Source organism: Tinamus guttatus, unplaced genomic scaffold (genome assembly GCF_059628265.1).
Source record: "Tinamus guttatus ecotype Peru unplaced genomic scaffold, ASM5962826v1 Tinamus_guttatus_pri_ptg000639l, whole genome shotgun sequence".
NCBI lineage: Eukaryota > Metazoa > Chordata > Aves > Tinamiformes > Tinamidae > Tinamus > Tinamus guttatus.
This window is the reverse complement of record NW_028289173.1, coordinates 5,096,300-5,112,472: the sequence shown is the minus strand read 5'-3', so window position 1 is coordinate 5,112,472 and position 16,173 is coordinate 5,096,300. Positions and strand designations below refer to the sequence as shown.

Here is a 16,173-nt window from a genome sequence, read left to right as displayed (position 1 = left end):
TAAACCCAGATTTAGTGCATATGCAACTGGCCTCTTTGGTACATGATATTATATTACTGCATTTTTGATTTGGAGATAGCTACACACATCAAGCTAGGGAAATTAGCACTTTCCTAATGTGATGGCTATTCAACAGTTCAGCCCAACTCTGCTTGTTGCTTATTATGGGAAACAATGCTATACTTGACTTCTGATTTGTTTCACAGCAGGGGGTTCTGTAGGAGAGACTTTTATACGTTTATTTTTGAACACTGAGATTTGCTCGGGAGTATGGGTTCACTTAAAACATTACATGTATCAACAAAGATATGGGGAGGACAAAAAAAATATTGCAGTCCTTCCATCCAAAGTGCTCTTAACTGTTTGTTGCAGAAAAATTCCAAGCACTTTAACACCACAAGAAAGTGGTAAAGTAAGTGTCCTTTGACACTTACTTCTGTCACTTTTTTTCTGTTTTGTTTTGGCTAAATTGAGGTAATAATTAAGAATAAGTAATAAAGTAACTAAGAACAGTCAACAATGTATTTGACCGAATTCATCCATTTATCCTGTTGATTATGTGATGAATACCACACAGTAAAGCCCTCCAGCAGACACCTTCTCTTTGGATAACAGAAATTAATTTAACAGAAATATAAACATTTTCTTTTTGACACCGCAACAGAGAAACACCGATAGAAAGGCGAGACAATCATTCGCATTTCTCTTTCAGAAAACTATCTGCACAGTGATGAAGATAGCGGTTGGTTCCTTCATGAGATTATCAGCATTTTTGCATTTCAAGGGAGCCTGATTACTTCCTAAAGCAAAATCTTCCAGAGTCCCCCTCCCACTGACACAGAATGATGGATAAGCACCATCCTGGAGGGCTCGCTGCCTCAATCAACAGGGAAGCAGATGGGAAAAGAGGCACAGAACGTGTCTGAGGTACAGCAGCAGGTACAATCTCAGCAACTAAGAATTCCAGTCTTCTGATGCGCAAATCACTTCTCTAGCCACTAGACTGCTCTACTGTCTGGTAACTGTAGGTGGACAAAATAATTATTGCTTTAGATCAATCAAAATGATGCAAACACTTAATTTCCTTTGGAAAGGAAGAGGGCAATATCTGTCTGGCATGATCCTCATTTAATAAATAACCAGAGAAGGGAAACAAAATAATTCAACTTTCTTTCCATATGCTAAAAAGAACTGCCACCTTCACCCAGTGTAATCCACAATGCTATTTGCATTGACCTCTTCACATCAGCTTTAAAGAAAACAACTTTAGTAGGTCCCTTGAGAGTAGTGGATACTCTGCAAGTCAGATTAATAAAAGCTTTGGGACGGCTCCGTTTCTCTTGGTAAATACCACCTGAAATGTCCGATTTTTTTCTCCCTCCACTTCTTAATAAATCAGTGTTCAGCATAGCAAGGAGATACATTCCGCTTAAACTGTTCTATTTGCAAGCCATTTCTCTTCCTAGTTATTATTTCATGTGTCTTCCAAAGTTTTGACAAGATTTTATTAACATGTTCCTTTTGAACCTTTTTGCATCTTGAACGTGCATGGAAGGCTGAGTTTTGGGCAACTGCTGTGTAAGTTCTTGACATTAATTGTGCTTTAGGGATATGACCTGCTGGGCAGGACAATGGCAGCAACTTTCTTTTTCCTTTCCAGGGTTGAGCATCCCAGCCAATGACGCAAAAATACCCGACTGGCTGATGAAACTCTTCTTGTGGGGAGGAGATGTCTTAACTTCCCTCGCCTGTATTAGCTTTCTTGGAACACTAGGGTTTCCCTGCTGATTTGAGAGGTCATGCTAAATCACCAATTCCTTCTTCGTGGCAGGACAAACTTGTATGATATACAGTAGCACAGATTCACGGAAAGGTAAAAGGCATTTTCAAAATAAGTAATGGGTAGGCATTACCCTAGCCTAGCCATGGATTTCATCGACCTTCAGCTAACATTAAGAAGTCCATCTGAACACAAGAAGCTGCTTTCTGTGGGAAGGCACTACTTGAGTGAATACGGATTTTCAGGATTGGGCAGTTGGTAAATCGCAGTCCAAATTTACAGTAGTTCTCCTCCTGACTTTATACTTTGTTTGAAATGCACAAACAGGGCAAGCTTTAAAGAGACGTAATGGACAAACATAATTTATTGATAAAAACATGATCAGACTAATGATGCTTTTGGCATCCTTCCACCTTTAAAAAACTCAGTATTGTAATTCATTGGACACAATTTTAGCTCAGGCTCTTACGTTGAGACATAAGCAATCCAGTGAGTCTTTCAAATGTTTATAAATTAATTTTGTGTATTAATATAAAATTTAGAACTTCCTTGTCTGCTGTTCTAAAATATGAAGTGCAATGAAGGAGTAGCTGCAAAATAAGAGCAAAAAAATCCAGCCCTTGACAATCTAACCAACCACCTTCAACGCACTTAGATTTATCCCCTCTTTTCTACCATTTCAAAGAGCAAATATTCCCCTTCCTAGAAGTACTGCTTAAACCGCAATATATTTCTGCAGGGTCAACTTAGCAATCAAAAAACACAGTTGCTAAATAAAGTTACTAATAGCAATTTTTGCCTCAATTCCTTTCGGGAAAGAATGTTTAGATTAATGATTATTGAGAATCTCTTACTGTTGATTCTTTTATTTTTTCTGGCATTCACAATTATTGACATTCGCTATCATCCCAGGCAAATCAGGTATAAAAAATGGACACACTAATCATTACAAACAACGTAACTGATAGTTCTGTTTCACCTCAAGGAAGGCAAGCAAATACTGGTACTTTGAATGGGTCTGCATGAACAATCTGTTAAAAAATTAAACACAAGCCAGAGGACAGGCAAATTGTGAACAAACTCTGCATTCAAATATTCATTTCCCCAGGTACAGCCTGTGCGGCCAGTCAGAAATCTGGGGACTACTAGAAGCTATATGCTTTCGCTACAGTAAGAGCCAGGAATGTGCCTTTTTTTCTGTCCCCCATCTGACTATTAAAGGCCCTTGACCTATCAATTTCTAGGCATTTCCTCTAAGAGTTCATATTGTACCAGACTCCAGGCTGAGAGCGCGAGGAAAGGGGGAGATACAGCTCCGGGTTTATTTGTCATTACTGAATGGCTTACTGGTTTTAACAGAGGGGAAAAGCTTTGTTTAAATTTCCACTGAAAGTAATTAATGGTTATTGACTGGTAAATGAAGAACAGGTGACACTCTGAATTAGAAGATAAATGATCTCATGTTCTAGCGTGATAATGGGTCAGTAATTGCTACAAAGCCCCAGCCTAGCGCAGCCCATCATAATGCTAGATCATAGCCAGAACACAAAGGCCTCTGTGTGAGAGGTATTCAGCCGTTCACCTCCGTATACAGCTGCAGAGTGATTTGGTCCATTTATTCTTTGATGGACTGCACAACTGAGGCAAAAGTTCACCCATTCTCACCTTCCTGTTCACATGCTGAACCACATGACCCATGACATGGCTGGACTGTGATAGAAACGCTGCCCAGCTTCAGCTCGCAGCTATCTTTTAACCATCACAAAGTCATATATTTTAGGCATTTTTGTTGCGCGGGAAAGGAGAATTGTACTTTCTTACATTCTTAAATTTCCCACGGCTTTGTAAAGACTTTTCTGAACAGGCTGACAGCAAGTCAAGAACTTCTGCTCTCTTCTGCTGTCCCTTGATTCAGTTAACAAAATGTGGGCAAATGCTGAAAAGGAGAAGAAATTATTATGAAAACCATACAGGTCGTCTCTCTTAAAACAAGACTATTCCTTTAAAGGCAAATGTAACAAAACATCTTTTTCATATTTGAACTCTTTTTGGCTCTGGTCTAGTGACTCACAAAGTCTAAAGGCAATACTGTGTCATTTACATTTAAAGACAGAAACCTAACCATAGAGAGATATGTAGCAACTCTAGCAAACAGACACACTTTTATGATTATGTGGGCTAGGATATCTATTCTGCATGCCTGAACTACCACTTCTGCCAAAATCTGTTCTTTTTCATCTTTCCCTCTTGCCTTTTCTATCTACAAACCCCTGACAGTTGTAAGCACCAATTTCAAGCAACATATCCAAAACATGAACAAGTCCTCTCCCTGCCCCAAATTCTCTAGCTTGCATAAACGTTCACACAAGGGCTAGTGAAGAGGAAAACCCAAACTTCATCATCAGCCTAACTCCCATATAGACTCATTCTGTGCATAGCACTTCTATATGACTGTTACATATGTGCTTGTCTTTAGCATCTGGAGTATGTTGTAGCTGCATTTCACCATTAGCTTCCAGTCTGCCCTCCCAGTGAGAAAACATTTATTAACTGGGCTGCTATCCATGGATAACAAAGACATGTTAGTCAAGGTTATGTTTAACTCTATTTATTTGATTCTTTCCTTTCACTGACTACTCCTGTGCTGTATATTGTTAAAATGGGCCTTTTAATCAGGTATCTGTCTATTTAAGAAAAAAAAAGGAGAAACAAATTCAATTTTCAGAGACTTTAAAGTATGACCAAAGATTTCTGCTCTAGAAACAAAAGTTGATTTTTCAAAAAAATCATTAAAGTATTGTCTTATCTCTTATCTCATGCCAGATCCTAAACACAATTGGTTAAACAGAGACACATGATGTGCTATATGGAAAATATTCCTGTTGCCCTCCACTGCTATAGAGCACTTTTATTCCAACTCAAATAATGTCAAAAAAGCAATCATACATATTTCTAAGTATTATACGAAGAACTTCTGACTTCTCTGTATTTACCACATGTACAAAAATCAAATCAAATCAGTAACGTCTACTTTAGGAGATGGAACAGATAGTTGGAGCCATATGTAGGGTACATTGTCCGTGTGTTTCAAAGACAAAGAAGCAGAGGCTGGTGAATGTCTAGTTCTGCTTAGTTATCACTAAGGGCATGGGTTACCTCAAGGCTGTCAACAATTAGGGAGCAATTTCTGACTAAGTCAGAAAACATTACCACCCAGAGAGACCCAAGAGTACATTATCACCATTTATAGAAATTATGTCTTTACAGTATTCTATACTCTATTGTCTAGAAGTGGGCAGAAGAATTCAGTGGGTTGGGCATGGTACTCTCTAGTGACCCCAAACCTAGCTATCCTGCTGGGGTCACCACTGAGAAGGAGAATTGAGCAGTTTGGGCCAAAGCATGATGAGCCTTTACATGGATGTGGCAGCAAGGAGAACCTTCTCCCCATATGGTGAGCACAAAGGCCTGGCGTGACTGTCGTTCCTGCACGCATCATGAGGGACTAGTCCCTCTGTGCCACAGAAGACAGGGCTATTGTATCACCTCCCTCTCTGCATTGTCCCCGCTCAACGGCGCTGGCGTGGAACAAAGCTGCTCTGCATCTTCTGCACTGTGCAATGCGGGGAGATGTCATGCCCTCACACTTCCTGCCTGCCTGCATGTGAAGCAGTTCCAGATGCCACTGCCTGGACCCTCCTGACACAACACAGCTGACTGGTTGTGGTTTCTGAAGCTGCTATAGAAATGCCCATAACTGACTGCGCCTTAGAAAAGTGAGACTGAGGACATCAGCCGAGAGCTCTGAACTCAAACTGACTCCTAGTTTACCATCTGCTTGATTACTTCTGGAAAGGCAGAGAAGGAAGAAAAGGTGCTACACCTCTTGTGGTGTAGCTGAGTCACACACATCTGATTGATTGACTCCTGCAATTGTTAAAAGCATAGGTGTGTACTGGGTGTACCCCATAGGCATAAGCATGTTATATAAGGAGATTACCTAAAGAGACAGTGATACATAAATATGACACAGAACAAAGAAAAAAAAGCAAAAATGAAAAACTCCTTATTCATGTTCTATGCAGAACATGAGCATAGTGCACAAAGCTGAAAAATACTAGCAAAGCTCAAGCAGCAGCAGAATAAGTGTTGTGAAGCATAAGCTGATCCTGCTTGCATGCCAACATGAAACCGTTGGGCACAATCCCATGCTCCTTACCACAATGGGAGCTCAGGCTAAGTAATGAGTATTGCATTAGTGCTCATTGCTGACAATGTTCTAAGGCAAGGCAGATGCAGCAGGGAGATTCTTGCCAGAGAAAACCACAGAGATGTGCTGCCAAGGAGCCACTGACAGCAGGAATATGGGAATATGCATAATCAATGTGTTCTCATGTTCCTTTTCCTGTTACAAAGGAAACTTTTTTTTGTTTGCTTCGTTAGCCAAAAACGAAAGGTACCAACCCAATAAGCAAGTACTTTACTCCACTGTTACGGTTTGTATGTGAAAAATGCTGAAGTTTGTAACTGAGGCCAATGTCTACCATTGCAACAGGGCTGAGATGCTTTTCATCAGCTCAACACCCTCTGAAAAACTATGGCAAGGGAGGGGGTGACATGAAGTGCAGGACACTTGCTTCCTCCTCCACCCTGGAGAGTAATTGTCCAGATACCCCATACCACCAATGATCTTGGCGTCAGGACAGGATCGCAGTGCAGCTCAGGGAAGCTCCATTCATGAAAAAGCCTTCCTGAGCACCATTTGTGTATCTAGCAGATTTCGGCAGTTCAAATGCATTTTGACCCACATCTTGCTTGATGCATATAAAGGATATAGATATATATTTGCTTGAATATAAAGAATCCAGTGTTTCTTTACAAAGCACCCTTTTAGTGTTGTCCTTTCTACTCACTAACAGAGGACACTGCGTGCTTGCGACATTACAGCTGCTTCCATTCAGAGGAGCTTTCTTTGCAAAGCTAAGAAAGTTAAACCACTAATAGAGAAGTTAAAAAATTAGAACAGGTTCAAGATGAAAATATTTTCTTTTGAGAGGAAAAACACATTACTTAAGGAAAAAAAAGGCAGAGAATTTACATCAAGAATCTCAAGAGTGTAAATAAACAGTAACAACAAAAATTACTCTTACTGACATATACTGAAAGTCTCCAAGAATATAGCCTTGGAGAATATATCACAGCTAATTCGATAAACTTTCTCATAGATTTTCAAAGCTACACTTGCTAAAAATTGTCACAGAAGCAATCTGAAGTATGCTTGGTGATTCGGTCAAATCATGCAGTTTGGCTGTAGATGTAAACTTCCCGGAGTCGATTTATGCTCAGTTCCATAATTTTTCTTAAGTTAAAAGGTTATAGATGATATATTTGAAGATAATAATCTAACAATTATAAAGTTACTATGATAATAAAATACCTGATAATCTCTGTGGACATCTTGAAAGAAAACAATATCAATGTCTTTTGAAACAAAAGCTCTCTCACATCAGTAGGAAATACAAGGAAATACTGTGTAACTTTCCTCGTGTAAGCAGATAGCCCAATTGTTTTACAATTTTTGATGAGAACTCATGAAATGTTAGTAGGCAATTTTATTAATAAAAACTACAAGCATTGGTATTCTGATGAAATTTAAAGGTCAAGTTGTAAATAACCTTCCTTGTTAACGTAACATGAGGTTTTTCACCTACACTTCAGGTGAATACATAATATCCCCACTGTGTTATCAAAAGCAAAATTACTGTCCACTTTTTTGTTTTGTTTTTTTGCTTGTGTCACTGAGTGTCTAAATATTGCTCTTTCAATACATGGAAGCATTTGTATACAGTTTTATAACTGATCTTTAGTTGTTGGCTGGAGGCAAAAAGAAACAGTAAAGCTGCTTGTTGGGAAACCTCCCCAACAATGAAAATTAATTTAGGCTTTTATTCCTGCCAAAAATTTTTGTACAGATTTTTAGGACTACAATGGTTTGTTTATTCTTCAGATGGTAAAATTGAAAGTGACATGCATGACACAAAGCAATTTAAATGAAAAGATACAGAAAGGATGCATATATGCTCTGTTTCTTTCGTTTTAATTTTGGAGGATATTGTCACAATTGCTAACAAAAGAGTACTTTAAGTTCTGTTTAACAAAAGTGGAAAGAAATTAAAAGCTAAATGGAGAAAAATGGGAGTAATTGGAATTACAGAAAGTATTACAGAAAGTATTTGCTTGCTTTAATCACTCAGGTTTGTATTACATAGTCAAACATATAGAACAAATACCTGTTTCCCAGGCTCCATCTAGCAGACAGCCCTAAAAGATTTCTGACCCAGTTCCCTCTCCCGTTTTCCCTTCCAGAATTAATTTTCCCTTCTATTTTTATACGACTGAAAGAAAAATACCTCTTCACAAAGAAGCAGACTCCTATTTAACAGGATTACTCACCACTAAAGTAGAGGGTTGTATCCAGGTTGCGGTGAGGGTAGAGGAGTCTTAGGGATCAGTGCCAAGAAGGACTGGTTGGGGCCATGATCTAACCACAAGAAAACAGACTACGATTTCAAGGCAAGTACTGGCATGTTTATGCTAAGAAAAATGATCAGCCCCAAAATAACAATCATAATACAGATATTGATCACAAAATGTTTACAGAGCAACATTGGACTATAAAAGGATCCCGGCTTATATTTCTGGCACCCGTGTGTCTTCCGTTTCTTCCCTGGATTACTCAGACATTTCCAGGTAAGTGCAACGTAACATTTATCTGGGGTCAGAGAAGCAGCGTGAGCCGTGGATCCGAAGGGTATTGATCTCAATAGAATCAGAAATTCTGTTGATCTGCAGGATGATTTTGGTCAATGGCTTTAAACCTCCAAATCTCCACTTCCTTCCCTGCCCTTTGGGAGAGCTCCCTTCAGCTTGCTAGCCTCTCCGTTTGAGGTTTGTAGGTCTGCTGGGATTTACACAGTGCCGATCAGAAAAGGGCTCTGACTGAGGTTAAGCCACTAGTATTACTGTAAAAAAGTGCTAAGAACAGCAGAGAACTGCCAGAGCACAGGCGGATAGGCTTAAAGATAATAAATCAGTACTTCATACTGTTTATACATATTTGAGAATATAATTGGAAAGAAGAACTATCCATTAAAGTAGTATAAGAAACAAAGAGGGAGTACTGGGAAAACATTTATGCTTTTTTCTTCTTTTAAGAAATACATGTAGACAGAGTGAATGAGCTAACAATGTAAAATATACCTGAATTTTATTTTATAATTTATATTTTCCCTCCAAGTTTCATGATTTATGTTTCATACTTTTGAACAATCAAACAGTAAGTCCTTCCCATTTTTTCCTTGGATTGCCAACTTCTTAATGATGGTAGGCTCCTGAATAACAATCTAACTTGAAATGTTAATTAAACTAATGAAAATGTTTACTATCATTAGTTCCTTTAGAGTTAGTTCTGCCCTTATATGAATAATCTGTGTAAATAAGAGTGTGCTTCTTTTAACACATCACTGACATTTTCCTTTCAATTTTATCTGTTTTCAACTCACTTTCGAGTTGTCAATAGAAGTTTTTCACATTTTATTCATCATTAGTTACAAGGCCAGCACAAAAATACACAGCCAGGAGTGTTTTATTATCTACCAAAAGCAAAAAGTCACCTCAAAAATGTCAAGATGCTAAGATAATCTCATTCCTGATTCTGTGGATTTTTTTTTTTCTTTCAGGAACATTTCAGGTGACAACATTTTGGAATTCGATGCTAAATCCTCTTGGCTGAGTGCAGAGAGAGACAGAGCGCAACCTTGATGCCTCAGGGATTCAGTAATGCAATACAGAGGGATTTTTTTTCTGTTCTTTTTATTTTTACCTCATGTCACAAGTTCAAATTTAGGCCAACAGGACCCCAAACTGCCACCATGTGATTCAGCAGCTGATGTGAAGAGCCTGGTGGGCTGAACCCCACCTCTAGGAGCGCAATCCCCTTAGCAGTTCCCTAGCACAGTGTTAGGGCCACTGCTGCTCTGCCCAGAGGGAAGCTCCTGCGTGCTCAGGGCAGAGCACCAGGTTCTGGTCCACACCATCTCAAAATGGGGCATGGGAATTTCAGCTAGAAAAGGTCAACAGTAAAACGATCCCAGAGACCAAAGAATGCATTTGAGAAGTCTGGCTGTGCAGCGCAGATGTGAAAAGACAATAGGAAGTTTTCTTTTGAGCGTGCTCAAAATACATTTGCAGGGCACTTTGCATTGACCTTCTCTTGGCTTGTTCTGGTCTTTCTAATTCCACCGTTATTAGCAATTACTACTACTGAAACTGCTATTAATCACAGGGAATCCTAAGTCAGGGAAAGGGAAGAATCTGCATTAAAACTGGAGATATGGCTGCTCTCTGTGGGCTAGTGTCAAAATGGAATAGAAAATTTTATTCAGTTTGTTCCCAGCAATAAATACAGTCCTGGCATCCTGGATAAACCCTTCACATAACAGCATGTGTTCTTTTATGCACCCTGGGAGCGATTCTATTTAAAGCCATGGAATTGTGGGTGTGAGACTGTAAGCACATCCACTTACCCAAAACAAAATTAAAACCTGTCTTATATTAGAGTCAGGAGAGCTGTTACTAAAAATGCAAACCATATGAAGTTTTAAGCATACTTATGTTTTTTATCTGTCTCTGTGTAGCATATACAATAGACTTTCACTGCCTGAGATGAAGTGCTGACAAGTGTTTTACCATATTATTACAGAATACCCCAGTAGCATTATCACACTCCGACTTTTGCTCGCAATAAATCTGTGTGCTACCCACACGTCAGAATTCATCAGTCATACCAGATCCAGACTGAGTAAGGACCCTCCCTCTACAATGAATATGAAAAAGAATCTTCACTAGGTATTTTGCCATTAAAGCTGGAATATCCTCCATACGCCAGACACCAGAAACAACATTCCCACAAATGTTACTTGGCTAGGGCCAGAAGTCTGTTCTCAGGCAAGTAACAGTGGCACATGCATGAGTCATGACAGAGCACAGCAGATTTATCACTACAATGACATTATCATCCGCTATGTGCTTGTTTCCATGTATAAGTCTCTTTTCTTTCTTTTTCTTTTTAGAGATTTATAACTCCACTGCTTAAAAATATTTCAGATGGGACAGAAAATGAACCCAGTTCTCTGCTCGGAATATTTTTTGCAATATTTCTACCTTAAGTCGTATTTTAATCAAATGGTTCGAGCTTTAGATCTAGGTTATTTATTAACTTCAGTTTGCTCTAAGCGGATGATGAGCAGGCATCATCTCCAGTGCCTTAAACTCTGCTGTGACAATGACTCTCTATGTGGCCTTAACTAAAGTACTTAATCTTACCTCCTAAATTTTCCAGTCTCTGAAATTGGAATGATAATATTTATGTGACTAAAGTGCTGTAAGAATGTAAAGGCCACAAAGGCATAGAATGATGAAGTACATTATTTGTTATATGGAATTAGATGCATTTTATGCATTTCTATAATGAAAAAAAAAAGTTATTGTCTCCTCAAAAAGGCAAGAATATAAATCATTTTCCTCAATACTGCTCAGACCTGGAATAATTGAAAAAGAGAAATAAAAGGGCAAGGAAGCCTGAGGATAAAAATATACAGAAATGATTTTGTTTGCACATTCCCAAACTCAATGAGATGATAGACATTTTTTGAGATACATTCCACTTGCAGTGATATGATGCAAGAAATAAGTCAGATAATTACACAACAGAGCAAACAAATACACGTTACATCTTTTTCTCTCTCTTGCCTACCCCAGTCTTCACCAAATTTCATTTTTGCTCTTTTGCACAACGATTGAGGAAAGCCTGAGATAGTTTTCCTATAAAAATTGGGCTTTGCCCTGCAAACTGTGCTTGATTCTGACTTTGCGTAAGAGCAATTTCTTGAATTTCTATATCTTGGCTGATGTAAAACAGAGGCAAACGGCGCCTGTAGGATGTATTAATGTAAGTAGCTCTCTAAAATCGCAGCATTTTCTGGATTGTAACCACCAGTATGAAGCAAAATGGTACATCAAACGAAGAAAGAACTGCTGAGCTTCTTACTAAAACTCCTGGTTTAGTATTCGTCCCCTTTGTAGCACATAGCAAATGAAAGCTTAAAATTGATGGCAAGGGAGGTAGAAGGAAACAAATCCAGCTAGGGGCACATCCTGCAGCAGCATCCGACCGCGGCGTGGAGGCCGGCAGACCTCCCTTGAATGCTGCTCTTTCTAGCTGCCACCTCGGCCCGGTCCCCGCGCTGACCCCCTGAATCGAGCCAGATGGGATTGGTGGAGATATGTCAAGGAAGTGCTGAAAAGGTGACTTGGGTCTCTGGCAGCTAGTCTGGAGCTCGTTTCTCTGCAGAGTCTCTGGGGGTTGCTGCTTTGCAATTTCTCAGGAATGTTTAATTCTCCTCATCCCTTCGCTTAGTCTCTCTGGAGAGGTCACGGAGGCCTGTGACATCCCTGGAGGGCACTGCCTAACTAAATTAGCATGAGATAACTTTGGACTCTCTTCCAAACAAGAAAATACAAGGGAGAGAATTTCATTAAAAGCAGAAGACTAGGTGATCCAAGTTAATCCCAGCCCTGAGCTGCTGCAGAAATGTTCCCTGTTTATATTTTGGCTTTACTCTGTGTTACAGAGTTCACTGACTATAATGGAAGCTGTGTTAAGTGCACAACTTGACCTCAGTTGACCAAATCTTAGTTTCATAATAAAGACAAAAAGTGGGTTTGGCGGCTTTAAAGGGTTTGATTAGTAGCCGTTTAGCCTGTTTATGTGTTACTACGTAGGCCACAAAGTAAATGGTAAAAGATAAACACTGATGTACCTCACTGTCTATATGAGCTCTTTAATCAGGAAAGATGAACTTTTTCATATGCAACAATATTATACTTCATACATATACATGTTAGGTTCGGCGCTCATTAGCAAAGCAAATACTACAAAGTTCCAAACACGCATGTTTTCAGACTTGTGTACACAAAGCTTTGTTTAGGCTTCCTCGGTGCAGGAAGGAAAAGAATAATCTACCTTGGGGCTTAGAAAGAAAAGGAAGATTGAGAGGGAGCGGGAGAGCGCTGCTATCTGCCTACACTTCTGCCATAGGCGCAGCTGTAATGAAACACCAGGGGAGGGCAATACGCAGAGGTAGCTCAAAGCACCCAGAACTACCCCCCTCATCTCCTATCAGTACAAGATTCATAACAACTCAGATGCCAAACACCTTACCAGGAAGCATTTGGGTCTCTGCGTACAAACAGGATGTGGAGCGCATTAGAAACTTTGCACTCGGCCTGAGGTTGTAATAGCTGGCTCTAGGGAATCAAGAGTTGGAATAAAAACGTGCTGAGAAAACTTCTTGGCCGAGCCTGATCCTTTGGTCTTTTGGAAAAACTGGCTTGGTGAGATGCAGAAATGTACATTGATAAATGTGTTAGCAGCTATAAATGGAGACCACCTAATTTAGAGTAATAGAATGAAAAGCATGCTATTCTTACAAACCTTATCTTATAAAGCAACATTTATTTTATTATGTTTATAAGCCATTGCTGCATAAGATCGTATTTTGGATATTTTGGGACATACACTTCTCCTTCTGAGATGGAAAGGTATAAAAATTCGTGCAGTTCAGCCAACATGCTCTCACTTCAGGAAGGAAATATTAGCATGGCCTCCAAGCTTCAGTTTGAGGACAACAAGGTGGTGGGAAATGTGATTCCACGTCTTCAGGTCTTGGAGCACCAAAAAGCCTCTCACCTCAATCACAATTATCTCTTTTTCACTTAAATACTGCCATTTTTGATATGGGTGCCATAGGGCACATGCACAATTAAATATTGATGCTTATCTTTCCATTGATATTTTTCAGGAGAAGAACTGAATGTCTGTTCAGTGGGTGCTTTTTCTAGTGTCCTTCAGAGGAAGAACATACAGACCAAAAGAGGAACCTAACTCTGCCAAGGATACAGCCTGGAGAAAGTGCATGAAAATCAACTCTTCCTTCCACAGCGAATGCTCCTTCCCCGACCCTAAAGTTTGTTTCATTGCTCAAAGCATACCCCAAAATCAGGCATGCAGGCCAAAATTTGGACCCCTTGGACTCAGTCAAATCTTTGCTCTCGACTTCTGTGGGGATGGAATTTCATTCCTAGTGTAGGAGCTTGTCACGGCCAAAGGCAAAAGAAAAAAAAAGAAGATGTTTTCCATGTAGATTCTTCTTCACTTTCCTACTTCTCTGCCTCTTGGGAAACTGGTGCAATTAGATCCCTATTATAATATACTGGAGGGCCACATTTGGCACTGCATTTGAGTTTATGTACTTTAAAAAGTTTATGTACTTTAAAAAAAGCAGAAGGAAATTTTAACTGTAAGTTTCTTTCTTCCAAACACCAGACTTTATATATAAACAGTTCAGAGCTGCTATAGTCTGGTAAGAGAATAATTAGGAAAAAAAAATGCATGTGAAATATATGATAAGCTGGCAGAGATAGATTGGTAAATAATATTCTTCCCCCCTTTTAATGTCAAAATGAGAGATAAAAATTCATGTTTGTGTTAAAAAAAAATCAAACTGACTTCATATATTTGAATGAGAACCACATGGAAGGCAATCTTAATTTATAGCTAAAGGCTTTTGTCTTTATTGTAGGGCTTCCTGGAAAGATGCAAATAGGAAAATTAAACCAAATAAACTAAAGGTGTGATTTCAATAAATCTACTTTTAACTGCATTAAACCCATGCATCCTTTGCTGGAATGAAAGTCCCACACTTTCTTTATCTAAATTCAGGATGCTTTGGCCCAGAATACAAGCTCACACTGGGGTTTAATGGAACTGAACTAATCTATCTTAGAAGTTCATTCAGGCTATTTTCCTGGATCTGTGGACAAACCCATTAGTACATGGCACTATGAAGAACAGGATGATAGTAAATGATAGACTCTTATAGTTGCTAGTATGGGTACTGAATTTGCTTGCTTTTATTTAGACCTAAGGACAGCTGACCTTCTGTTTCGCTTCCTTAAAATTCTATCTTTTCCTGCCCAGATTTTGACTGGATACACTAACCTGTATTGTCCTTATTGGAATAATGATCTTCTGAACTATTTACTGAATCATTGGCTTTGTGTCCTGAGGAAGCAAGCAAGTGATGGTGAAGAAATTCCTTCCATGCACAAATGCAGCATGGAAGGACATATATGCACAGTATGTATCCATGCTCATACCTCTTATGCATATCCAAATATATCTGTATAGCCTGTATTAGGCTTTTAGAGGTTTCCGGGGAAAGGCACAACATAATCTAAACCATTCTCGGCATTCTCAAACTTTTACATGCCTTACGAGAGCAGGTCTATATAGTGAGTAAGAATTTTGACTTCATATTGCAGGATGAGAAAGGAAGATGCCTTTTTTTCCACTCCTCTGCAATTCAATGCCTGGAGGAGCAACAGGAAAGAAACCATGGTGACCTCTCTGAACTTAAGGAAGCAGCTGCCAGCTCAGCAAGAGGAACATTACTGATGGTCTGTAGTACCTATGTTGGCCCTTAAGCCAGCTTTTTCTTGCTTTTATTTTTTTACACTCTCTATCCGCAAATTCTACAAATGGGAGAGCAAGAGAGAACTTTCAGAAACCTCAAAAGTCAGCTTGTTATTATAATGGATATAAAAGTTGTCAATTTAAAGTTAAGAAAGCAAAGTATAACTTTGTTTGAGATACGATTTATATATTACTTCGAACTTCAGAAACATTTAGTCTTTTGGTTCAACAATGCTCTTGCTCTTCTAATTTAAACTTGTAAAAAGCATTTAAACTTGGCAGACATGAAACAAATTTAAGTCTTATATGTAGATAAATGTATCTCACAAAAGGAAAATGTTCACTTTTCTAATACTCATTTTAAAGGTGCCTTTGAAAATCTTCTAACTTATTAGTGCAATGGAGTTCAGCAACAACTTATACCCTTTAGCACTGGAAAGATTAAGTCATTAAAAGAACAGGAAGCAAAATAACCAAACTTGATGAGAAAATTTTGCATTTTCTAAAATTAATAGGGAAACCAAAACATAGAAGAGAATCTGATCCTGAATATATTAACACACACATTTTACCCTAGGCATCAAAAGGGCCTCATGAATAGATATGTGGGGGAAGTGCCTCTTTACAGATAGAGGACACATAGAGGAGAAGGCAAACCTACTGCCTGAATTACTGCCAAAAAGCACCGAATCACATCAGCCAGCCAGTTATGGTTCTGGTGTAGGCTGTTGTAAACCCAGTGTAAAAAGTACCATCTTAAGACTGTGTCAGAGTTGTATTTGTGAGGGGTTAAGAGCAC

At 39.0% G+C, this 16,173-nt stretch overlaps 1 protein-coding gene across 2 annotated transcripts in view; it reads right to left on the bottom strand.

Annotated features, from left to right (window-relative positions):
• The window catches only part of GMDS (GDP-mannose 4,6-dehydratase), a 403,890-nt gene that overhangs the window by 81,652 nt on the left and 306,065 nt on the right, over positions 1-16,173 (bottom strand). The window lies entirely within an intron of this gene.